The following is a 23942-nucleotide window of genomic DNA, read 5'->3' on the forward strand; positions in this document are numbered from 1 at the left end:
AAAGAGAGAACACAACTTTCTATTTATACTCTAAATTTCCACCGGTTTGAAAAATTGATAAAGCAATAGTTATAAGAATATCAAAAATTGTTACCAAATAGCATATCTTAGATATATCATTTTTCTTTGTGAAGCTCCAGGTCATCATGTGGTGCTGTGGCTTAGTTGGTTAAAGCGCCTGTCTAGTAAACAGGAGATCCTGAGTTCAAATCTCAGCAGCGCCTTTCATTTATTTTCATCAACTCAGAACATAGTTTGTTGATAATTCATCACAAAAAGACATGTGAATGCTTCAGCAGCCTTTACCCTTTCTCACATGTTCAGTAATATGTACCACATTTCTAGATACAGTCCAAATCAGAAAACACAAAAAAATGCAATATTCCCCTTTTTTAATATCAGTTATTTTGTAGAAGTAAATTGATGCCAAGGTAACTAGAAAAGAATTCCAGAAATTGCCAATCATCATGTCTGAGCAATCTCCAGGAACAATAAGGTGTCCAGTCAGAGGAAATGTTTAAACAAAAGTCAGTAACAATGTGAGTTTCTCAAGATAAATTGATAGACAATTTAGTCATCAGAGTTTAGGGAGCAATAGAAAATAATGGATTATTTGTTACTTAACATAAACAATATTGTGTTAGGAAAGCAATTCCAGAAATAAATCTTTCCATTTATCGAGCAAGCTTCCAGATAAAATGTTAACAATAATTCTATCATTGAGATCTCATGTTTTCATTTCACGATTACTTTTTAACTGTATGAGTACCAACAATAGACTGACTTTAATTTCCCAGGGATGACTACATTAATAAGAACGCCATAATATCTATTACAATAAAGCATATTATCAAGTGACTTGAACAAGATATTGTAAGAATGTAGGGCCTGTATATACAAAATAAAGGAGAAAAAAGCATTATATAACTTACTGTAAGTTTCCAACTGTTTAAAGAATTAATAAAATACTAGTATCAAAAAAATATATAAAAATAATAAAAAATATTATACTTTAGACATATAATTTGTCATTATATGTAAGGCAGTGCAAGTGGTGCTGTGGCTTAGTTGGTTAAAGTGCCTGTCTAGTAAACAGGAGATCCTGAGTTCATATCTCAGCAGTACCTTTGCTTGATACCTTTTTATCACACCAGTATGTAGTTTTTTGTTGATGCATAACAAAATAAGATGTGTAAAACCTTTATCTGCTTTCACTTTGGCACATTTGGTCACCAATGTAAAAAAGTTTAAAGATGCCATCCATGTCAGAAGACGACAAACAACAAAACTTCACCCTATTTCAACATAAGTTAATTTGTAGAAATATGCCTATGTTAAGGTAAATAGATGAATTTTTACAAAATAGCCTTCATCATATTGGGTAAACTGCAAAATTAATTTAGAGTACATTAAAAAGAGAATAACACAGAAAGTGTTAAAATGTCTGTAAAAAAGTAAGTTTCCCAAGGTACAGTAATTTGAGAGTCAGTTTAGTCATCATAGCTAGAGAATCATTGACATTTAACCCATATTTAATTCCATAACATCCTTAAAATTGTGTTAGGAAAATACTTCTTGATGAAAAGCTAAACTTCTCTTGAAAAAGCATCAATAAATAATGCTAACCATAATTCTGACTTTTTAAAACAGAGTTCTTAATTTTACTACATGTTTTTGTTTTCTGAATATCAAAAATTAATTGACATTTATTCCCATGTAGCATTACTTACAGAGAAATCAATAAAAGTGCTAAAAAAAATTAGAAAATTACTTTGACAAGATATTTTAAGAATGAAGGTGCTGTAAATCATGAATGAAAAGAGAGAACACAACTTTCTATTTATACTCTAAATTTCCACCGGTTTGAAAAATTGATGAAGCAATAGTTATAAGAATATCAAAAATTGTTACCAAATAGCATATCTTAGATATATCATTTTTCTTTGTGAAGCTTTAGGGCATCATGTGGTGCTGTGGCTTAGTTGGTTAAAGCGCCTGTCTAGTAAACAGGAGATCCTGAGTTCATATCTCAGCAGTACCTTTGCTTGATACCTTTTTATCACACCAGTATGTAGTTTTTTGTTGATGCATAACAAAATAAGATGTGTAAAACCTTTATCTGCTTTCACTTTGGCACATTTGGTCACCAATGTAAAAAAGTTTAAAGATGCCATCCATGTCAGAAGACGACAAACAACAAAACTTCACCCTATTTCAACATAAGTTAATTTGTAGAAATATGCCTATGTTAAGGTAAATAGATGAATTTTTACAAAATAGCCTTCATCATATTGGGTAAACTGCAAAATTAATTTAGAGTACATTAAAAAGAGAATAACACAGAAAGTGTTAAAATGTCTGTAAAAAAGTAAGTTTCCCAAGGTACAGTAATTTGAGAGTCAGTTTAGTCATCATAGCTAGAGAATCATTGACATTTTTACCCATATTTAATTCCATAACATCCTTAAAATTGTGTTAGGAAAATACTTCTTGATGAAAAGCTAAACTTCTCTTGAAAAAGCATCAATAAAGAATGCTAACCATAATTCTGACTTTTTAAAACAGAGTTCTTAATTTTACTACATGTTTTTGTTTTCTGAATATCAAAAATTAATTGACATTTATTCCCATGTAGCATTACTTACAGAGAAATCAATAAAAGTGCTAAAAAAAATTAGAAAATTACTTTGACAAGATATTTTAAGAATGAAGGTGCTGTAAATCATGAATGAAAAGAGAGAACACAACTTTCTATTTATACTCTAAATTTCCACCGGTTTGAAAAATTGGTAAAGCAATAGTTATAAGAATATCAAAAATTGTTACCAAATAGCATATCTTAGATATATCATTTTTCTTTGTGAAGCTCCAGGTCATCATGTGGTGCTGTGGCTTAGTTGGTTAAAGCGCCTGTCTAGTAAACAGGAGATCCTGAGTTCAAATCTCAGCAGCGCCTTTCATTTATTTTCATCAACTCAGAACATAGTTTGTTGATAATTCATCACAAAAAGACATGTGAATGCTTCAGCAGCCTTTACCCTTTCTCACATGTTCAGTAATATGTACCACATTTCTAGATACAGTCCAAATCAGAAAACACAAAAAAATGCAATATTCCCCTTTTTTAATATCAGTTATTTTGTAGAAGTAAATTGATGCCAAGGTAACTAGAAAAGAATTCCAGAAATTGTCAATCATCATGTCTGAGCAATCTCCAGGAACAATATGGTGTCCAGTCAGAGGAAATGTTTAAACAAAAGTCAGTAACAATGTGAGTTTCTCAAGATAAATTGATAGACAATTTAGTCATCAGAGTTTAGGGAGCAATAGAAAATAATGGATTATTTGTTACTTAACATAAACAATATTGTGTTAGGAAAGCAATTCCAGAAATAAATCTTTCCATTTATCGAGCAAGCTTCCAGATAAAATGTTAACAATAATTCTATCATTGAGATCTCATGTTTTCATTTCACGATTACTTTTTAACTGTATGAGTACCAACAATAGACTGACTTTAATTTCCCAGGGATGACTACATTAATAAGAACGCCATAATATCTATTACAATAAAGCATATTAACAAGTGACTTGAACAAACATTGTAAGAATGTAGGGCCTGTATATACAAAATAAAGGAGAAAAAAGCATTATATAACTTACTGTAAGTTTCCAACTGTTTAAAGAATTAATAAAATACTAGTTTCAAAAATATATATAAAAATAATAAAAAATATTATACTTTAGACATATAATTTGTCATTATATGTAAGGCAGTGCAAGTGGTGCTGTGGCTTAGTTGGTTAAAGTGCCTGTCTAGTAAACAGGAGATCCTGAGTTCATATCTCAGCAGTACCTTTGCTTGATACCTTTTTATCACACCAGTATGTAGTTTTTTGTTGATGCATAACAAAATAAGATGTGTAAAACCTTTATCTGCTTTCACTTTGGCACATTTGGTCACCAATGTAAAAAAGTTTAAAGATGCCATCCATGTCAGAAGACGACAAACAACAAAACTTCACCCTATTTCAACATAAGTTAATTTGTAGAAATATGCCTATGTTAAGGTAAATAGATGAATTTTTACAAAATAGCCTTCATCATATTGGGTAAACTGCAAAATTAATTTAGAGTACATTAAAAAGAGAATAACACAGAAAGTGTTAAAATGTCTGTAAAAAAGTAAGTTTCCCAAGGTACAGTAATTTGAGAGTCAGTTTAGTCATCATAGCTAGAGAATCATTGACATTTAACCCATATTTAATTCCATAACATCCTTAAAATTGTGTTAGGAAAATACTTCTTGATGAAAAGCTAAACTTCTCTTGAAAAAGCATCAATAAAGAATGCTAACCATAATTCTGACTTTTTAAAACAGAGTTCTTAATTTTACTACATGTTTTTGTTTTCTGAATATCAAAAATTAATTGACATTTATTCCCATGTAGCATTACTTACAGAGAAATCAATAAAAGTGCTAAAAAAAATTAGAAAATTACTTTGACAAGATATTTTAAGAATGAAGGTGCTGTAAATCATGAATGAAAAGAGAGAACACAACTTTCTATTTATACTCTAAATTTCCACCGGTTTGAAAAATTGATAAAGCAATAGTTATAAGAATATCAAAAATTGTTACCAAATAGCATATCTTAGATATATCATTTTTCTTTGTGAAGCTCCAGGTCATCATGTGGTGCTGTGGCTTAGTTGGTTAAAGCGCCTGTCTAGTAAACAGGAGATCCTGAGTTCAAATCTCAGCAGCGCCTTTCATTTATTTTCATCAACTCAGAACATAGTTTGTTGATAATTCATCACAAAAAGACATGTGAATGCTTCAGCAGCCTTTACCCTTTCTCACATGTTCAGTAATATGTACCACATTTCTAGATACAGTCCAAATCAGAAAACACAAAAAAATGCAATATTCCCCTTTTTTAATATCAGTTATTTTGTAGAAGTAAATTGATGCCAAGGTAACTAGAAAAGAATTCCAGAAATTGCCAATCATCATGTCTGAGCAATCTCCAGGAACAATATGGTGTCCAGTCAGAGGAAATGTTTAAACAAAAGTCAGTAACAATGTGAGTTTCTCAAGATAAATTGATAGACAATTTAGTCATCAGAGTTTAGGGAGCAATAGAAAATAATGGATTATTTGTTACTTAACATAAACAATATTGTGTTAGGAAAGCAATTCCAGAAATAAATCTTTCCATTTATCGAGCAAGCTTCCAGATAAAATGTTAACAATAATTCTATCATTGAGATCTCATGTTTTCATTTCACGATTACTTTTTAACTGTATGAGTACCAACAATAGACTGACTTTAATTTCCCAGGGATGACTACATTAATAAGAACGCCATAATATCTATTACAATAAAGCATATTAACAAGTGACTTGAACAAACATTGTAAGAATGTAGGGCCTGTATATACAAAATAAAGGAGAAAAAAGCATTATATAACTTACTGTAAGTTTCCAACTGTTTAAAGAATTAATAAAATACTAGTTTCAAAAAAATATATAAAAATAATAAAAAATATTATACTTTAGACATATAATTTGTCATTATATGTAAGACAGTGCAAGTGGTGCTGTGGCTTAGTTGGTTAAAGTGCCTGTCTAGTAAACAGGAGATCCTGAGTTCATATCTCAGCAGTACCTTTGCTTGATACCTTTTTATCACACCAGTATGTAGTTTTTTGTTGATGCATAACAAAATAAGATGTGTAAAACCTTTATCTGCTTTCACTTTGGCACATTTGGTCACCAATGTAAAAAAGTTTAAAGATGCCATCCATGTCAGAAGACGACAAACAACAAAACTTCACCCTATTTCAACATAAGTTAATTTGTAGAAATATGCCTATGTTAAGGTAAATAGATGAATTTTTACAAAATAGCCTTCATCATATTGGGTAAACTGCAAAATTAATTTAGAGTACATTAAAAAGAGAATAACACAGAAAGTGTTAAAATGTCTGTAAAAAAGTAAGTTTCCCAAGGTACAGTAATTTGAGAGTCAGTTTAGTCATCATAGCTAGAGAATCATTGACATTTTTACCCATATTTAATTCCATAACATCCTTAAAATTGTGTTAGGAAAATACTTCTTGATGAAAAGCTAAACTTCTCTTGAAAAAGCATCAATAAAGAATGCTAACCATAATTCTGACTTTTTAAAACAGAGTTCTTAATTTTACTACATGTTTTTGTTTTCTGAATATCAAAAATTAATTGACATTTATTCCCATGTAGCATTACTTACAGAGAAATCAATAAAAGTGCTAAAAAAAATTAGAAAATTACTTTGACAAGATATTTTAAGAATGAAGGTGCTGTAAATCATGAATGAAAAGAGAGAACACAACTTTCTATTTATACTCTAAATTTCCACTGGTTTGAAAAATTGGTAAAGCAATAGTTATAAGAATATCAAAAATTGTTACCAAATAGCATATCTTAGATATATCATTTTTCTTTGTGAAGCTCCAGGTCATCATGTGGTGCTGTGGCTTAGTTGGTTAAAGCGCCTGTCTAGTAAACAGGAGATCCTGAGTTCAAATCTCAGCAGCGCCTTTCATTTATTTTCATCAACTCAGAACATAGTTTGTTGATAATTCATCACAAAAAGACATGTGAATGCTTCAGCAGCCTTTACCCTTTCTCACATGTTCAGTAATATGTACCACATTTCTAGATACAGTCCAAATCAGAAAACACAAAAAAATGCAATATTCCCCTTTTTTAATATCAGTTATTTTGTAGAAGTAAATTGATGCCAAGGTAACTAGAAAATAATTCCAGAAATTGTCAATCATCATGTCTGAGCAATCTCCAGGAACAATATGGTGTCCAGTCAGAGGAAATGTTTAAACAAAAGTCAGTAACAATGTGAGTTTCTCAAGATTAATTGATAGACAATTTAGTCATCAGAGTTTAGGGAGCAATAGAAAATTATGGATTATTTGTTACTTAACATAAACAATATTGTGTTAGGAAAGCAATTCCAGAAATAAATCTTTCCATTTATCGAGCAAGCTTCCAGATAAAATGTTAACAATAATTCTATCATTGAGATCTCATGTTTTCATTTCACGATTACTTTTTAACTGTATGAGTACCAACAATAGACTGACTTTAATTTCCCAGGGATGACTACATTAATAAGAACGCCATAATATCTATTACAATAAAGCATATTAACAAGTGACTTGAACAAACATTGTAAGAATGTAGGGCCTGTATATACAAAATAAAGGAGAAAAAAGCATTATATAACTTACTGTAAGTTTCCAACTGTTTAAAGGATTAATAAAATACTAGTTTCAAAAAAATATATAAAAATAATAAAAAATATTATACTTTAGACATATAATTTGTCATTATATGTAAGGCAGTGCAAGTGGTGCTGTGGCTTAGTTGGTTAAAGTGCCTGTCTAGTAAACAGGAGATCCTGAGTTCATATCTCAGCAGTACCTTTGCTTGATACCTTTTTATCACACCAGTATGTAGTTTTTTGTTGATGCATAACAAAATAAGATGTGTAAAACCTTTATCTGCTTTCACTTTGGCACATTTGGTCACCAATGTAAAAAAGTTTAAAGATGCCATCCATGTCAGAAGACGACAAACAACAAAACTTCACCCTATTTCAACATAAGTTAATTTGTAGAAATATGCCTATGTTAAGGTAAATAGATGAATTTTTACAAAATAGCCTTCATCATATTGGGTAAACTGCAAAATTAATTTAGAGTACATTAAAAAGAGAATAACACAGAAAGTGTTAAAATGTCTGTAAAAAAGTAAGTTTCCCAAGGTACAGTAATTTTAGAGTCAGTTTAGTCATCATAGCTAGAGAATCATTGACATTTAACCCATATTTAATTCCATAACATCCTTAAAATTGTGTTAGGAAAATACTTCTTGATGAAAAGCTAAACTTCTCTTGAAAAAGCATCAATAAAGAATGCTAACCATAATTCTGACTTTTTAAAACAGAGTTCTTAATTTTACTACATGTTTTTGTTTTCTGAATATCAAAAATTAATTGACATTTATTCCCATGTAGCATTACTTACAGAGAAATCAATAAAAGTGCTAAAAAAAATTAGAAAATTACTTTGACAAGATATTTTAAGAATGAAGGTGCTGTAAATCATGAATGAAAAGAGAGAACACAACTTTCTATTTATACTCTAAATTTCCACCGGTTTGAAAAATTGATAAAGCAATAGTTATAAGAATATCAAAAATTGTTACCAAATAGCATATCTTAGATATATCATTTTTCTTTGTGAAGCGCCAGGTCATCATGTGGTGCTGTGGCTTAGTTGGTTAAAGCGCCTGTCTAGTAAACAGGAGATCCTGAGTTCAAATCTCAGCAGCGCCTTTCATTTATTTTCATCAACTCAGAACATAGTTTGTTGATAATTCATCACAAAAAGACATGTAAATGCTTCAGCAGCCTTTACCCTTTCTCACATGTTCAGTAATATGTACCACATTTCTAGATACAGTCCAAATCAGAAAACACAAAAAAATGCAATATTCCCCTTTTTTAATATCAGTTATTTTGTAGAAGTAAATTGATGCCAAGGTAACTAGAAAAGAATTCCAGAAATTGCCAATCATCATGTCTGAGCAATCTCCAGGAACAATATGGTGTCCAGTCAGAGGAAATGTTTAAACAAAAGTCAGTAACAATGTGAGTTTCTCAAGATAAATTGATAGACAATTTAGTCATCAGAGTTTAGGGAGCAATAGAAAACAATGGATTATTTGTTACTTAACATAAACAATATTGTGTTAGGAAAGCAATTCCAGAAATAAATCTTTCCATTTATCGAGCAAGCTTCCAGATAAAATGTTAACAATAATTCTATCATTGAGATCTCATGTTTTCATTTCACGATTACTTTTTAACTGTATGAGTACCAACAATAGACTGACTTTAATTTCCCAGGGATGACTACATTAATAAGAACGCCATAATATCTATTACAATAAAGCATATTAACAAGTGACTTGAACAAACATTGTAAGAATGTAGGGCCTGTATATACAAAATAAAGGAGAAAAAAGCATTATATAACTTACTGTAAGTTTCCAACTGTTTAAAGAATTAATAAAATACTAGTTTCAAAAAAATATATAAAAATAATAAAAAATATTATACTTTAGACATATAATTTGTCATTATATGTAAGGCAGTGCAAGTGGTGCTGTGGCTTAGTTGGTTAAAGTGCCTGTCTAGTAAACAGGAGATCCTGAGTTCATATCTCAGCAGTACCTTTGCTTGATACCTTTTTATCACACCAGTATGTAGTTTTTTGTTGATGCATAACAAAATAAGATGTGTAAAACCTTTATCTGCTTTCACTTTGGCACATTTGGTCACCAATGTAAAAAAGTTTAAAGATGCCATCCATGTCAGAAGACGACAAACAACAAAACTTCACCCTATTTCAACATAAGTTAATTTGTAGAAATATGCCTATGTTAAGGTAAATAGATGAATTTTTACAAAATAGCCTTCATCATATTGGGTAAACTGCAAAATTAATTTAGAGTACATTAAAAAGAGAATAACACAGAAAGTGTTAAAATGTCTGTAAAAAAGTAAGTTTCCCAAGGTACAGTAATTTGAGAGTCAGTTTAGTCATCATAGCTAGAGAATCATTGACATTTAACCCATATTTAATTCCATAACATCCTTAAAATTGTGTTAGGAAAATACTTCTTGATGAAAAGCTAAACTTCTCTTGAAAAAGCATCAATAAAGAATGCTAACCATAATTCTGACTTTTTAAAACAGAGTTCTTAATTTTACTACATGTTTTTGTTTTCTGAATATCAAAAATTAATTGACATTTATTCCCATGTAGCATTACTTACAGAGAAATCAATAAAAGTGCTAAAAAAAATTAGAAAATTACTTTGACAAGATATTTTAAGAATGAAGGTGCTGTAAATCATGAATGAAAAGAGAGAACACAACTTTCTATTTATACTCTAAATTTCCACCGGTTTGAAAAATTGATAAAGCAATAGTTATAAGAATATCAAAAATTGTTACCAAATAGCATATCTTAGATATATCATTTTTCTTTGTGAAGCTCCAGGTCATCATGTGGTGCTGTGGCTTAGTTGGTTAAAGCGCCTGTCTAGTAAACAGGAGATCCTGAGTTCAAATCTCAGCAGCGCCTTTCATTTATTTTCATCAACTCAGAACATAGTTTGTTGATAATTCATCACAAAAAGACATGTGAATGCTTCAGCAGCCTTTACCCTTTCTCACATGTTCAGTAATATGTACCACATTTCTAGATACAGTCCAAATCAGAAAACACAAAAAAATGCAATATTCCCCTTTTTTAATATCAGTTATTTTGTAGAAGTAAATTGATGCCAAGGTAACTAGAAAAGAATTCCAGAAATTGCCAATCATCATGTCTGAGCAATCTCCAGGAACAATAAGGTGTCCAGTCAGAGGAAATGTTTAAACAAAAGTCAGTAACAATGTGAGTTTCTCAAGATAAATTGATAGACAATTTAGTCATCAGAGTTTAGGGAGCAATAGAAAATAATGGATTATTTGTTACTTAACATAAACAATATTGTGTTAGGAAAGCAATTCCAGAAATAAATCTTTCCATTTATCGAGCAAGCTTCCAGATAAAATGTTAACAATAATTCTATCATTGAGATCTCATGTTTTCATTTCACGATTACTTTTTAACTGTATGAGTACCAACAATAGACTGACTTTAATTTCCCAGGGATGACTACATTAATAAGAACGCCATAATATCTATTACAATAAAGCATATTATCAAGTGACTTGAACAAGATATTGTAAGAATGTAGGGCCTGTATATACAAAATAAAGGAGAAAAAAGCATTATATAACTTACTGTAAGTTTCCAACTGTTTAAAGAATTAATAAAATACTAGTATCAAAAAAATATATAAAAATAATAAAAAATATTATACTTTAGACATATAATTTGTCATTATATGTAAGGCAGTGCAAGTGGTGCTGTGGCTTAGTTGGTTAAAGTGCCTGTCTAGTAAACCGGAGATCCTGAGTTCATATCTCAGCAGTACCTTTGCTTGATACCTTTTTATCACACCAGTATGTAGTTTTTTGTTGATGCATAACAAAATAAGATGTGTAAAACCTTTATCTGCTTTCACTTTGGCACATTTGGTCACCAATGTAAAAAAGTTTAAAGATGCCATCCATGTCAGAAGACGACAAACAACAAAACTTCACCCTATTTCAACATAAGTTAATTTGTAGAAATATGCCTATGTTAAGGTAAATAGATGAATTTTTACAAAATAGCCTTCATCATATTGGGTAAACTGCAAAATTAATTTAGAGTACATTAAAAAGAGAATAACACAGAAAGTGTTAAAATGTCTGTAAAAAAGTAAGTTTCCCAAGGTACAGTAATTTGAGAGTCAGTTTAGTCATCATAGCTAGAGAATCATTGACATTTAACCCATATTTAATTCCATAACATCCTTAAAATTGTGTTAGGAAAATACTTCTTGATGAAAAGCTAAACTTCTCTTGAAAAAGCATCAATAAATAATGCTAACCATAATTCTGACTTTTTAAAACAGAGTTCTTAATTTTACTACATGTTTTTGTTTTCTGAATATCAAAAATTAATTGACATTTATTCCCATGTAGCATTACTTACAGAGAAATCAATAAAAGTGCTAAAAAAAATTAGAAAATTACTTTGACAAGATATTTTAAGAATGAAGGTGCTGTAAATCATGAATGAAAAGAGAGAACACAACTTTCTATTTATACTCTAAATTTCCACCGGTTTGAAAAATTGATGAAGCAATAGTTATAAGAATATCAAAAATTGTTACCAAATAGCATATCTTAGATATATCATTTTTCTTTGTGAAGCTTTAGGGCATCATGTGGTGCTGTGGCTTAGTTGGTTAAAGCGCCTGTCTAGTAAACAGGAGATCCTGAGTTCATATCTCAGCAGTACCTTTGCTTGATACCTTTTTATCACACCAGTATGTAGTTTTTTGTTGATGCATAACAAAATAAGATGTGTAAAACCTTTATCTGCTTTCACTTTGGCACATTTGGTCACCAATGTAAAAAAGTTTAAAGATGCCATCCATGTCAGAAGACGACAAACAACAAAACTTCACCCTATTTCAACATAAGTTAATTTGTAGAAATATGCCTATGTTAAGGTAAATAGATGAATTTTTACAAAATAGCCTTCATCATATTGGGTAAACTGCAAAATTAATTTAGAGTACATTAAAAAGAGAATAACACAGAAAGTGATAAAATGTCTGTAAAAAAGTAAGTTTCCCAAGGTACAGTAATTTGAGAGTCAGTTTAGTCATCATAGCTAGAGAATCATTGACATTTAACCCATATTTAATTCCATAACATCCTTAAAATTGTGTTAGGAAAATACTTCTTGATGAAAAGCTAAACTTCTCTTGAAAAAGCATCAATAAAGAATGCTAACCATAATTCTGACTTTTTAAAACAGAGTTCTTAATTTTACTACATGTTTTTGTTTTCTGAATATCAAAAATTAATTGACATTTATTCCCATGTAGCATTACTTACAGAGAAATCAATAAAAGTGCTAAAAAAAATTAGAAAATTACTTTGACAAGATATTTTAAGAATGAAGGTGCTGTAAATCATGAATGAAAAGAGAGAACACAACTTTCTATTTATACTCTAAATTTCCACTGGTTTGAAAAATTGGTAAAGCAATAGTTATAAGAATATCAAAAATTGTTACCAAATAGCATATCTTAGATATATCATTTTTCTTTGTGAAGCTCCAGGTCATCATGTGGTGCTGTGGCTTAGTTGGTTAAAGCGCCTGTCTAGTAAACAGGAGATCCTGAGTTCAAATCTCAGCAGCGCCTTTCATTTATTTTCATCAACTCAGAACATAGTTTGTTGATAATTCATCACAAAAAGACATGTGAATGCTTCAGCAGCCTTTACCCTTTCTCACATGTTCAGTAATATGTACCACATTTCTAGATACAGTCCAAATCAGAAAACACAAAAAAATGCAATATTCCCCTTTTTTAATATCAGTTATTTTGTAGAAGTAAATTGATGCCAAGGTAACTAGAAAAGAATTCCAGAAATTGCCAATCATCATGTCTGAGCAATCTCCAGGAACAATATGGTGTCCAGTCAGAGGAAATGTTTAAACAAAAGTCAGTAACAATGTGAGTTTCTCAAGATAAATTGATAGACAATTTAGTCATCAGAGTTTAGGGAGCAATAGAAAATAATGGATTATTTGTTACTTAACATAAACAATATTGTGTTAGGAAAGCAATTCCAGAAATAAATCTTTCCATTTATCGAGCAAGCTTCCAGATAAAATGTTAACAATAATTCTATCATTGAGATTTCATGTTTTCATTTCACGATTACTTTTTAACTGTATGAGTACCAACAATAGACTGACTTTAATTTCCCAGGGATGACTACATTAATAAGAACGCCATAATATCTATTACAATAAAGCATATTATCAAGTGACTTGAACAAGATATTGTAAGAATGTAGGGCCTGTATATACAAAATAAAGGAGAAAAAAGCATTATATAACTTACTGTAAGTTTCCAACTGTTTAAAGAATTAATAAAATACTAGTATCAAAAAAATATATAAAAATAATAAAAAATATTATACTTTAGACATATAATTTGTCATTATATGTAAGGCAGTGCAAGTGGTGCTGTGGCTTAGTTGGTTAAAGTGCCTGTCTAGTAAACAGGAGATCCTGAGTTCATATCTCAGCAGTACCTTTGCTTGATACCTTTTTATCACACCAGTATGTAGTTTTTTGTTGATGCATAACAAAATAAGATGTGTAAAACCTTTATCTGCTTTCACTTTGGCACATTTGGTCACCAATGTAAAAAAGTTTAAAGATGCCATCCATGTCAGAAGACGACAAACAACAAAACTTCACCCTATTTCAACATAAGTTAATTTGTAGAAATATGCCTATGTTAAGGTAAATAGATGAATTTTTACAAAATAGCCTTCATCATATTGGGTAAACTGCAAAATTAATTTAGAGTACATTAAAAAGAGAATAACACAGAAAGTGTTAAAATGTCTGTAAAAAAGTAAGTTTCCCAAGGTACAGTAATTTGAGAGTCAGTTTAGTCATCATAGCTAGAGAATCATTGACATTTAACCCATATTTAATTCCATAACATCCTTAAAATTGTGTTAGGAAAATACTTCTTGATGAAAAGCTAAACTTCTCTTGAAAAAGCATCAATAAAGAATGCTAACCATAATTCTGACTTTTTAAAACAGAGTTCTTAATTTTACTACATGTTTTTGTTTTCTGAATATCAAAAATTAATTGACATTTATTCCCATGTAGCATTACTTACAGAGAAATCAATAAAAGTGCTAAAAAAAATTAGAAAATTACTTTGACAAGATATTTTAAGAATGAAGGTGCTGTAAATCATGAATGAAAAGAGAGAACACAACTTTCTATTTATACTCTAAATTTCCACCGGTTTGAAAAATTGATGAAGCAATAGTTATAAGAATATCAAAAATTGTTACCAAATAGCATATCTTAGATATATCATTTTTCTTTGTGAAGCTTTAGGGCATCATGTGGTGCTGTGGCTTAGTTGGTTAAAGCGCCTGTCTAGTAAACAGGAGATCCTGAGTTCAAATCTCAGCAGCGCCTTTCATTTATTTTCATCAACTCAGAACATAGTTTGTTGATAATTCATCACAAAAAGACATGTGAATGCTTCAGCAGCCTTTACCCTTTCTCACATGTTCAGTAATATGTACCACATTTCTAGATACAGTCCAAATCAGAAAACACAAAAAAATGCAATATTCCCCTTTTTTAATATCAGTTATTTTGTAGAAGTAAATTGATGCCAAGGTAACTAGAAAAGAATTCCAGAAATTGCCAATCATCATGTCTGAGCAATCTCCAGGAACAATATGGTGTCCAGTCAGAGGAAATGTTTAAACAAAAGTCAGTAACAATGTGAGTTTCTCAAGATAAATTGATAGACAATTTAGTCATCAGAGTTTAGGGAGCAATAGAAAATAATGGATTATTTGTTACTTAACATAAACAATATTGTGTTAGGAAAGCAATTCCAGAAATAAATCTTTCCATTTATTGAGCAAGCTTGCAGAAAAAATGTTAACAATAATTCTATCATTGAGATCTCATGTTTTCATTTCACGATTACTTTTTAACTGTATGAGTACCAACAATAGACTGACTTTAATTTCCCAGGGATGACTACATTAATAAGAACGCCATAATATCTATTACAATAAAGCATATTATCAAGTGACTTGAACAAGATATTGTAAGAATGTAGGGCCTGTATATACAAAATAAAGGAGAAAAAAGCATTATATAACTTACTGTAAGTTTCCAACTGTTTAAAGAATTAATAAAATACTAGTATCAAAAAAATATATAAAAATAATAAAAAATATTATACTTTAGACATATAATTTGTCATTATATGTAAGGCAGTGCAAGTGGTGCTGTGGCTTAGTTGGTTAAAGTGCCTGTCTAGTAAACAGGAGATCCTGAGTTCATATCTCAGCAGTACCTTTGCTTGATACCTTTTTATCACACCAGTATGTAGTTTTTTGTTGATGCATAACAAAATAAGATGTGTAAAACCTTTATCTGCTTTCACTTTGGCACATTTGGTCACCAATGTAAAAAAGTTTAAAGATGCCATCCATGTCAGAAGACGACAAACAACAAAACTTCACCCTATTTCAACATAAGTTAATTTGTAGAAATATGCCTATGTTAAGGTAAATAGATGAATTTTTACAAAATAGCCTTCATCATATTGGGTAAACTGCAAAATTAATTTAGAGTACATTAAAAAGAGAATAACACAGAAAGTGTTAAAATGTCTGTAAAAAAGTAAGTTTCCCAAGGTACAGTAATTTGAGAGTCAGTTTAGTCATCATAGCTAGAGAATCATTGACATTTAACCCATATTTATTTCCATAACATCCTTAAAATTGTGTTAGGAAAATACTTCTTGATGAAAAGCTAAACTTCTCTTGAAAAAGCATCAATAAATAATGCTAACCATAATTCTGACTTTTTAAAACAGAGTTCTTAATTTTACTACATGTTTTTGTTTTCTGAATATCAAAAATTAATTGACATTTATTCCCATGTAGCATTACTTACAGAGAAATCAATAAAAGTGCTAAAAAAAATTAGAAAATTACTTTGACAAGATATTTTAAGAATGAAGGTGCTGTAAATCATGAATGAAAATAGAGAACACAACTTTCTATTTATACTCTAAATTTCCACCGGTTTGAAAAATTGATGAAGCAATAGTTATAAGAATATCAAAAATTGTTACCAAATAGCATATCTTAGATATATCATTTTTCTTTGTGAAGCTCCAGGGCATCATGTGGTGCTGTGGCTTAGTTGGTTAAAGAGCCTGTCTAGTAAACAGGAGATCCTGAGTTCAAATCTCAGCAGCGCCTTTCATTTATTTTCATCAACTCAGAACATAGTTTGTTGATAATTCATCACAAAAAGACATGTGAATGCTTCAGCAGCCTTTACCCTTTCTCACATGTTCAGTAATATGTACCACATTTCTAGATACAGTCCAAATCAGAAAACACAAAAAAATGCAATATTCCCCTTTTTTAATATCAGTTATTTTGTAGAAGTAAATTGATGCCAAGGTAACTAGAAAAGAATTCCAGAAATTGCCAATCATCATGTCTGAGCAATCTCCAGGAACAATATGGTGTCCAGTCAGAGGAAATGTTTAAACAAAAGTCAGTAACAATGTGAGTTTCTCAAGATAAACTGATAGACAATTTAGTCATCAGAGTTTAGGGAGCAATAGAAAATAATGAATTATTTGTTACTTAACATAAACAATATTGTGTTAGGAAAGCAATTCCAGAAATAAATCTTTCCATTTATCGAGCAAGCTTCCAGATAAAATGTTAACAATAATTCTATCATTGAGATCTCATGTTTTCATTTCACGATTACTTTTTAACTGTATGAGTACCAACAATAGACTGACTTTAATTTCCCAGGGATGACTACATTAATAAGAACGCCATAATATCTATTACAATAAAGCATATTAACAAGTGACTTGAACAAACATTGTAAGAATGTAGGGCCTGTACATACAAAATAAAGGAGAAAAAAGCATTATATAACTTACTGTAAGTTTCCAACTGTTTAAAGAATTAATAAAATACTAGTTTCAAAAAAATATATAAAAATAATAAAAAATATTATACTTTAGACATATAATTTGTCATTATATGTAAGGCAGTGCAAGTGGTGCTGTGGCTTAGTTGGTTAAAGTGCCTGTCTAGTAAACAGGAGATCCTGAGTTCATATCTCAGCAGTACCTTTGCTTGATACCTTTTTATCACACCAGTATGTAGTTTTTTGTTGATGCATAACAAAATAAGATGTGTAAAACATTTATCTGCTTTCACTTTGGCACATTTGGTCACCAATGTAAAAAAGTTTAAAGATGCCATCCATGTCAGAAGACGACAAACAACAAAACTTCACCCTATTTCAACATAAGTTAATTTGTAGAAATATGCCTATGTTAAGGTAAATAGATGAATTTTTACAAAATAGCCTTCATCATATTGGGTAAACTGCAAAATTAATTTAGAGTACATTAAAAAGAGAATAACACAGAAAGTGTTAAAATGTCTGTAAAAAAGTAAGTTTCCCAAGGTACAGTAATTTGAGAGTCAGTATAGTCGTCATAGCTAGAGAATCATTGACATTTAACCCATATTTATTTCCATAACATCCTTAAAATTGTGTTAGGAAAATACTTCTTGATGAAAAGCTAAACTTCTCTTGAAAAAGCATCAATAAAGAATGCTAACCATAATTCTGACTTTTTAAAACAGAGTTCTTAATTTTACTACATGTTTTTGTTTTCTGAATATCAAAAATTAATTGACATTTATTCCCATGTAGCATTACTTACAGAGAAATCAATAAAAGTGCTAAAAAAAATTAGAAAATTACTTTGACAAGATATTTTAAGAATGAAAGTGCTGTAAATCATGAATGAAAAGAGAGAACCCAACTTTCTATTTATACTCTAAATTTCCACCGGTTTGAAAAATTGATAAAGCAATAGTTATAAGAATATCAAAAATTGTTACCAAATAGCATATCTTAGATATATCATTTTTCTTTGTGAAGCTCTAGGGCATCATGTGGTGCTGTGGCTTAGTTGGTTAAAGCACCTGTCTAGTAAACAGGAGATCCTGAGTTCAAATCTCAGCAGCGCCTTTCATTTATTTTCATCAACTCAGAACATAGTTTGTTGATAATTCATCACAAAAAGACATGTGAATGCTTCAGCAGCCTTTACCCTTTCTCACATGTTCAGTAATATGTACCACATTTCTAGATACAGTCCAAATCAGAAAACACAAAAAAATGCAATATTCCCCTTTTTTAATATCAGTTATTTTGTAGAAGTAAATTGATGCCAAGGTAACTAGAAAAGAATTCCAGAAATTGCCAATCATCATGTCTGAGCAATCTCCAGGAACAATATGGTGTCCAGTCAGAGGAAATGTTTAAACAAAAGTCAGTAACAATGTGAGTTTCTCAAGATAAATTGATAGACAATTTAGTCATCAGAGTTTAGGGAGCAATAGAAAATAATGGATTATTTGTTACTTAACATAAACAATATTGTGTTAGGAAAGCAATTCCAGAAATAAATCTTTCCATTTATCGAGCAAGCTTCCAGATAAAATGTTAACAATAATTCTATCATTGAGATCTCATGTTTTCATTTCACGATTACTTTTTAACTGTATGAGTACCAACAATAGACTGACTTTAATTTCCCAGGGATGACTACATTAATAAGAACGCCATAATATCTATTACAATAAAGCATATTAACAAGTGACTTGAACAAACATTGTAAGAATGTAGGGCCTGTATATACAAAATAAAGGAGAAAAAAGCATTATATAACTTACTGTAAGTTTCCAACTGTTTAAAGAATTAATAAAATACTAGTTTCAAAAAAATATATAAAAATAATAAAAAATATTATACTTTAGACATATAATTTGTCATTATATGTAAGGCAGTGCAAGTGGTGCTGTGGCTTAGTTGGTTAAAGTGCCTGTCTAGTAAACAGGAGATCCTGAGTTCATATCTCAGCAGTACCTTTGCTTGATACCTTTTTATCACACCAGTATGTAGTTTTTTGTTGATGCATAACAAAATAAGATGTGTAAAACCTTTATCTGCTTTCACTTTGGCACATTTGGTCACCAATGTAAAATAGTTTAAAGATGCCATCCATGTCAGAAGACGACAAACAACAAAACTTCACCCTATTTCAACATAAGTTAATTTGTAGAAATATGCCTATGTTAAGGTAAATAGATGAATTTTTACAAAATAGCCTTCATCATATTGGGTAAACTGCAAAATTAATTTAGAGTACATTAAAAAGAGAATAACACAGAAAGTGTTAAAATGTCTGTAAAAAAGTAAGTTTCCCAAGGTACAGTAATTTGAGAGTCAGTTTAGTCATCATAGCTAGAGAATCATTGACATTTAACCCATATTTATTTCCATAACATCCTTAAAATTGTGTTAGGAAAATACTTCTTGATGAAAAGCTAAACTTCTCTTGAAAAAGCATCAATAAAGAATGCTAACTATAATTCTGACTTTTTAAAACAGAGTTCTTAATTTTACTACATGTTTTTGTTTTCTGAATATCAAAAATTAATTGACATTTATTCCCATGTAGCATTACTTACAGAGAAATCAATAAAAGTGCTTCAAAAATTAGAAAATTACTTTGACAAGATATTTTAAGAATGAAGGTGCTGTAAATCATGAATGAAAAGAGAGAACGCAACTTTCTATTTATACTCTAAATTTCCACCGGTTTGAAAAATTGATGAAGCAATAGTTATAAGAATATCAAAAATTGTTACCAAATAGCATATCTTAGATATATCATTTTTCTTTGTGAAGCTTTAGGGCATCATGTGGTGCTGTGGCTTAGTTGGTTAAAGCGCCTGTCTAGTAAACAGGAGATCATGAGTTCAAATCTCAGCAGCGCCTTTCATTTATTTTCATCAACTCAGAACATAGTTTGTTGATAATTCATCACAAAAAGACATGTGAATGCTTCAGCAGCCTTTACCCTTTCTGACATGTTCAGTAATATGTACCACATTTCTAGATACAGTCCAAATCAGAAAACACAAAAAAATGCAATATTCCCCTTTTTTAATATCAGTTATTTTGTAGAAGTAAATTGATGCCAAGGTAACTAGAAAAGAATTCCAGAAATTGCCAATCATCATGTCTGAGCAATCTCCAGGAACAATATGGTGTCCAGTCAGAGGAAATGTTTAAACAAAAGTCAGTAACAATGTGAGTTTCTCAAGATAAATTGATAGACAATTTAGTCATCAGAGTTTAGGGAGCAATAGAAAATAATGGATTATTTGTTACTTAACATAAACAATATTGTGTTAGGAAAGCAATTCCAGAAATAAATCTTTCCATTTATCGAGCAAGCTTCCAGATAAAATGTTAACAATAATTCTATCTTTGAGATCTCATGTTTTCATTTCACGATTACTTTTTAACTGTATGAGTACCAACAATAGACTGACTTTAATTTCCCAGGGATGACTACATTAATAAGAACGCCATAATATCTATTACAATAAAGCATATTAACAAGTGACTTGAACAAACATTGTAAGAATGTAGGGCCTGTATATACAAAATAAAGGAGAAAAAAGCATTATATAACTTACTGTAAGTTTCCAACTGTTTAAAGAATTAATAAAATACTAGTTTCAAAAAAATATATAAAAATAATAAAAAATATTATACTTTAGACATATAATTTGTCATTATAAGTAAGGCAGTGCAAGTGGTGCTGTGGCTTAGTTGGTTAAAGTGCCTGTCTAGTAAACAGGAGATCCTGAGTTCATATCTCAGCAGTACCTTTGCTTGATACCTTTTTATCACACCAGTATGTAGTTTTTTGTTGATGCATAACAAAATAAGATGTGTAAAACCTTTATCTGCTTTCACTTTGGCACATTTGGTCACCAATGTAAAAAAGTTTAAAGATGCCATCCATGTCAGAAGACGACAAACAACAAAACTTCACCCTATTTCAACATAAGTTAATTTGTAGAAATATGCCTATGTTAAGGTAAATAGATGAATTTTTACAAAATAGCCTTCATCATATTGGGTAAACTGCAAAATTAATTTAGAGTACATTAAAAAGAGAATAACACAGAAAGTGTTAAAATGTCTGTAAAAAGTAAGTTTCCCAAGGTACAGTAATTTGAGAGTCAGTTTAGTCATCATAGCTAGAGAATCATTGACATTTAACCCATATTTATTTCCATAACATCCTTAAAATTGTGTTAGGAAAATACTTCTTGATGAAAAGCTAAACTTCTCTTGAAAAAGCATCAATAAAGAATGCTAACCATAATTCTGACTTTTTAAAACAGAGTTCTTAATTTTACTACATGTTTTTGTTTTCTGAATATCAAAAATTAATTGACATTTATTCCCATGTAGCATTACTTACAGAGAAATCAATAAAAGTGCTAAAAAAAATTAGAAAATTACTTTGACAAGATATTTTAAGAATGAAGGTGCTGTAAATCATAAATGAAAAGAGAGAACACAACTTTCTATTTATACTCTAAATTTCCACCGATTTGAAAAATTGATGAAGCAATAGTTATAAGAATATCAAAAATTGTTACCAAATAGCATATCTTAGATATATCATTTTTCTTTGTGAAGCTCTAGCTCATCATGTGATGCTGTGGCTTAGTTGGTTAAAGCGCCTGTCTAGTAAACAGGAGATCCTGAGTTCAAATCTCAGCAGCGCCTTTCATTTATTTTCATCAACTCAGAACATAGTTTGTTGATAATTCATCACAAAAAGACACGTGAATGCTTCAGCAGCCTTTACCCTTTCTCACATGTTCAGTAATATGTACCACATTTCTAGATACAGTCCAAATCAGAAAACACAAAAAATGCAATATTCCCCTTTTTTAATATCAGTTATTTTGTAGAAGTAAATTGATGCCAAGGTAACTAGAAAAGAATTCCAGAAATTGCCAATCATCATGTCTGAGCAATCTCCAGGAACAATATGGTGTCCAGTCAGAGGAAATGTTTAAACAAAAGTCAGTAACAATGTGAGTTTCTCAAGATAAATTGATAGACAATTTAGTCATCAGAGTTTAGGGAGCAATAGAAAATAATGGATTATTTGTTACTTAACATAAACAATATTGTGTTAGGAAAGCAATTCCAGAAATAAATCTTTCCATTTATTGAGCAAGCTTCCAGATAAAATGTTAACAATGATTCTATCATTGAGATCTCATGTTTTCATTTCACGATTACTTTTTAACTGTATGAGTACCAACAATAGACTGACTTTAATTTCCCAGGGATGACTACATTAATAAGAACGCCATTATATCTATTACAATAAAGCATATTAACAAGTGACTTGAACAAACATTGTAAGAATGTAGGGCCTGTATATACAAAATAAAGGAGAAAAAAGCATTATATAACTTACTGTAAGTTTCCAACTGTTTAAAGAATTAATAAAATACTAGTTTCAAAAAAATATATAAAAATAATAAAAAATATTATACTTTAGACATATAATTTGTCATTATATGTAAGGCAGTGCAAGTGGTGCTGTGGCTTAGTTGGTTAAAGTGCCTGTCTAGTAAACAGGAGATCCTGAGTTCATATCTCAGCAGTACCTTTGCTTGATACCTTTTTATCACACCAGTATGTAGTTTTTTGTTGATGCATAACAAAATAAGATGTGTAAAACCTTTATCTGCTTTCACTTTGGCACATTTGGTCACCAATGTAAAAAAGTTTAAAGATGCCATCCATGTCAGAAGACGACAAACAACAAAACTTCACCCTATTTCAACATAAGTTAATTTGTAGAAATATGCCTATGTTAAGGTAAATAGATGAATTTTTACAAAATAGCCTTCATCATATTGGGTAAACTGCAAAATTAATTTAGAGTACATTAAAAAGAGAATAACACAGAAAGTGTTAAAATGTCTGTAAAAAAGTAAGTTTCCCAAGGTACAGTAATTTAAGAGTCAGTTTAGTCATCATAGCTAGAGAATCATTGACATTTAACCCATATTTATTTCCATAACATCCTTAAAATTGTGTTAGGAAAATACTTCTTGATGAAAAGCTAAACTTCTCTTGAAAAAGCATCAATAAAGAATGCTAACCATAATTCTGACTTTTTAAAACAGAGTTCATAATTTTACTACATGTTTTTGATTTCTGAATATCAAAAATTAATTGACATTTATTCCCATGTAGCATTACTTACAGAGAAATCAATAAAAGTGCTAAAAAAAATTAGAAAATTAGTTTGACAAGATATTTTAAGAATGAAGGTGCTGTAAATCATAAATGAAAAGAGAGAACACAACTTTCTATTTATACTCTAAATTTCCACCGGTTTGAAAAATTGATGAAGCAATAGTTATAAGAATATCAAAAATTGTTACCAAATAGCATATCTTAGATATATCATTTTTCTTTGTGAAGCTCCTGTGCATCATGTGGTGCTGTGGCTTAGTTGGTTAAAGCGCCTGTCTAGTAAACAGGAGATCCTGAGTTCAAATCTCAGCAGCGCCTTTCATTTATTTTCATCAACTCAGAACATAGTTTGTTGATAATTCATCACAAAAAGACATGTAAATGCTTCAGCAGCCTTTACCCTTTCTCACATG

The 23942-nt window shown here is 30.2% G+C and overlaps 27 non-coding genes across 27 annotated transcripts; all 27 read left to right on the forward strand.

The window, feature by feature from the left end:
* The first annotated feature begins 150 nt into the window (after positions 1 to 150).
* Positions 151 to 224, forward strand: TRNAT-AGU (transfer RNA threonine (anticodon AGU)). The gene has a single exon. It is a non-coding gene; the product is annotated as a tRNA-Thr (tRNA).
* Positions 225 to 1053: 829 nt separating this feature from the next.
* TRNAT-AGU (transfer RNA threonine (anticodon AGU)) lies at positions 1054 to 1127 on the forward strand. The gene has a single exon. It is a non-coding gene; the product is annotated as a tRNA-Thr (tRNA).
* Positions 1128 to 1967: 840 nt separating this feature from the next.
* Positions 1968 to 2041, forward strand: TRNAT-AGU (transfer RNA threonine (anticodon AGU)). The gene has a single exon. It is a non-coding gene; the product is annotated as a tRNA-Thr (tRNA).
* An 841-nt stretch (positions 2042 to 2882) lies between these two features.
* TRNAT-AGU (transfer RNA threonine (anticodon AGU)) lies at positions 2883 to 2956 on the forward strand. The gene has a single exon. It is a non-coding gene; the product is annotated as a tRNA-Thr (tRNA).
* Positions 2957 to 3784: 828 nt separating this feature from the next.
* TRNAT-AGU (transfer RNA threonine (anticodon AGU)) lies at positions 3785 to 3858 on the forward strand. The gene has a single exon. It is a non-coding gene; the product is annotated as a tRNA-Thr (tRNA).
* Positions 3859 to 4698: 840 nt separating this feature from the next.
* TRNAT-AGU (transfer RNA threonine (anticodon AGU)) lies at positions 4699 to 4772 on the forward strand. Its single transcript has one exon. It is a non-coding gene; the product is annotated as a tRNA-Thr (tRNA).
* An 828-nt stretch (positions 4773 to 5600) lies between these two features.
* TRNAT-AGU (transfer RNA threonine (anticodon AGU)) lies at positions 5601 to 5674 on the forward strand. The gene has a single exon. It is a non-coding gene; the product is annotated as a tRNA-Thr (tRNA).
* An 841-nt stretch (positions 5675 to 6515) lies between these two features.
* Positions 6516 to 6589, forward strand: TRNAT-AGU (transfer RNA threonine (anticodon AGU)). The gene has a single exon. It is a non-coding gene; the product is annotated as a tRNA-Thr (tRNA).
* Positions 6590 to 7417: 828 nt separating this feature from the next.
* On the forward strand, positions 7418 to 7491 carry TRNAT-AGU (transfer RNA threonine (anticodon AGU)). The gene has a single exon. It is a non-coding gene; the product is annotated as a tRNA-Thr (tRNA).
* An 840-nt stretch (positions 7492 to 8331) lies between these two features.
* TRNAT-AGU (transfer RNA threonine (anticodon AGU)) lies at positions 8332 to 8405 on the forward strand. Its single transcript has one exon. It is a non-coding gene; the product is annotated as a tRNA-Thr (tRNA).
* An 828-nt stretch (positions 8406 to 9233) lies between these two features.
* TRNAT-AGU (transfer RNA threonine (anticodon AGU)) lies at positions 9234 to 9307 on the forward strand. The gene has a single exon. It is a non-coding gene; the product is annotated as a tRNA-Thr (tRNA).
* An 840-nt stretch (positions 9308 to 10147) lies between these two features.
* TRNAT-AGU (transfer RNA threonine (anticodon AGU)) lies at positions 10148 to 10221 on the forward strand. Its single transcript has one exon. It is a non-coding gene; the product is annotated as a tRNA-Thr (tRNA).
* Positions 10222 to 11050: 829 nt separating this feature from the next.
* On the forward strand, positions 11051 to 11124 carry TRNAT-AGU (transfer RNA threonine (anticodon AGU)). Its single transcript has one exon. It is a non-coding gene; the product is annotated as a tRNA-Thr (tRNA).
* Positions 11125 to 11964: 840 nt separating this feature from the next.
* On the forward strand, positions 11965 to 12038 carry TRNAT-AGU (transfer RNA threonine (anticodon AGU)). Its single transcript has one exon. It is a non-coding gene; the product is annotated as a tRNA-Thr (tRNA).
* An 840-nt stretch (positions 12039 to 12878) lies between these two features.
* Positions 12879 to 12952, forward strand: TRNAT-AGU (transfer RNA threonine (anticodon AGU)). The gene has a single exon. It is a non-coding gene; the product is annotated as a tRNA-Thr (tRNA).
* Positions 12953 to 13781: 829 nt separating this feature from the next.
* TRNAT-AGU (transfer RNA threonine (anticodon AGU)) lies at positions 13782 to 13855 on the forward strand. The gene has a single exon. It is a non-coding gene; the product is annotated as a tRNA-Thr (tRNA).
* An 840-nt stretch (positions 13856 to 14695) lies between these two features.
* TRNAT-AGU (transfer RNA threonine (anticodon AGU)) lies at positions 14696 to 14769 on the forward strand. Its single transcript has one exon. It is a non-coding gene; the product is annotated as a tRNA-Thr (tRNA).
* Positions 14770 to 15598: 829 nt separating this feature from the next.
* On the forward strand, positions 15599 to 15672 carry TRNAT-AGU (transfer RNA threonine (anticodon AGU)). Its single transcript has one exon. It is a non-coding gene; the product is annotated as a tRNA-Thr (tRNA).
* An 840-nt stretch (positions 15673 to 16512) lies between these two features.
* TRNAT-AGU (transfer RNA threonine (anticodon AGU)) lies at positions 16513 to 16586 on the forward strand. Its single transcript has one exon. It is a non-coding gene; the product is annotated as a tRNA-Thr (tRNA).
* Positions 16587 to 17414: 828 nt separating this feature from the next.
* On the forward strand, positions 17415 to 17488 carry TRNAT-AGU (transfer RNA threonine (anticodon AGU)). The gene has a single exon. It is a non-coding gene; the product is annotated as a tRNA-Thr (tRNA).
* An 840-nt stretch (positions 17489 to 18328) lies between these two features.
* TRNAT-AGU (transfer RNA threonine (anticodon AGU)) lies at positions 18329 to 18402 on the forward strand. The gene has a single exon. It is a non-coding gene; the product is annotated as a tRNA-Thr (tRNA).
* An 828-nt stretch (positions 18403 to 19230) lies between these two features.
* On the forward strand, positions 19231 to 19304 carry TRNAT-AGU (transfer RNA threonine (anticodon AGU)). The gene has a single exon. It is a non-coding gene; the product is annotated as a tRNA-Thr (tRNA).
* Positions 19305 to 20143: 839 nt separating this feature from the next.
* TRNAT-AGU (transfer RNA threonine (anticodon AGU)) lies at positions 20144 to 20217 on the forward strand. Its single transcript has one exon. It is a non-coding gene; the product is annotated as a tRNA-Thr (tRNA).
* An 828-nt stretch (positions 20218 to 21045) lies between these two features.
* On the forward strand, positions 21046 to 21119 carry TRNAT-AGU (transfer RNA threonine (anticodon AGU)). The gene has a single exon. It is a non-coding gene; the product is annotated as a tRNA-Thr (tRNA).
* Positions 21120 to 21958: 839 nt separating this feature from the next.
* On the forward strand, positions 21959 to 22032 carry TRNAT-AGU (transfer RNA threonine (anticodon AGU)). Its single transcript has one exon. It is a non-coding gene; the product is annotated as a tRNA-Thr (tRNA).
* Positions 22033 to 22859: 827 nt separating this feature from the next.
* On the forward strand, positions 22860 to 22933 carry TRNAT-AGU (transfer RNA threonine (anticodon AGU)). The gene has a single exon. It is a non-coding gene; the product is annotated as a tRNA-Thr (tRNA).
* An 840-nt stretch (positions 22934 to 23773) lies between these two features.
* TRNAT-AGU (transfer RNA threonine (anticodon AGU)) lies at positions 23774 to 23847 on the forward strand. Its single transcript has one exon. It is a non-coding gene; the product is annotated as a tRNA-Thr (tRNA).
* Positions 23848 to 23942: the final 95 nt, after the last annotated feature.

The sequence above is a fragment of the Pseudophryne corroboree genome, chromosome 11 (assembly GCF_028390025.1).
Source record: "Pseudophryne corroboree isolate aPseCor3 chromosome 11, aPseCor3.hap2, whole genome shotgun sequence".
Classification (NCBI taxonomy): Eukaryota; Metazoa; Chordata; class Amphibia; order Anura; family Myobatrachidae; genus Pseudophryne; species Pseudophryne corroboree.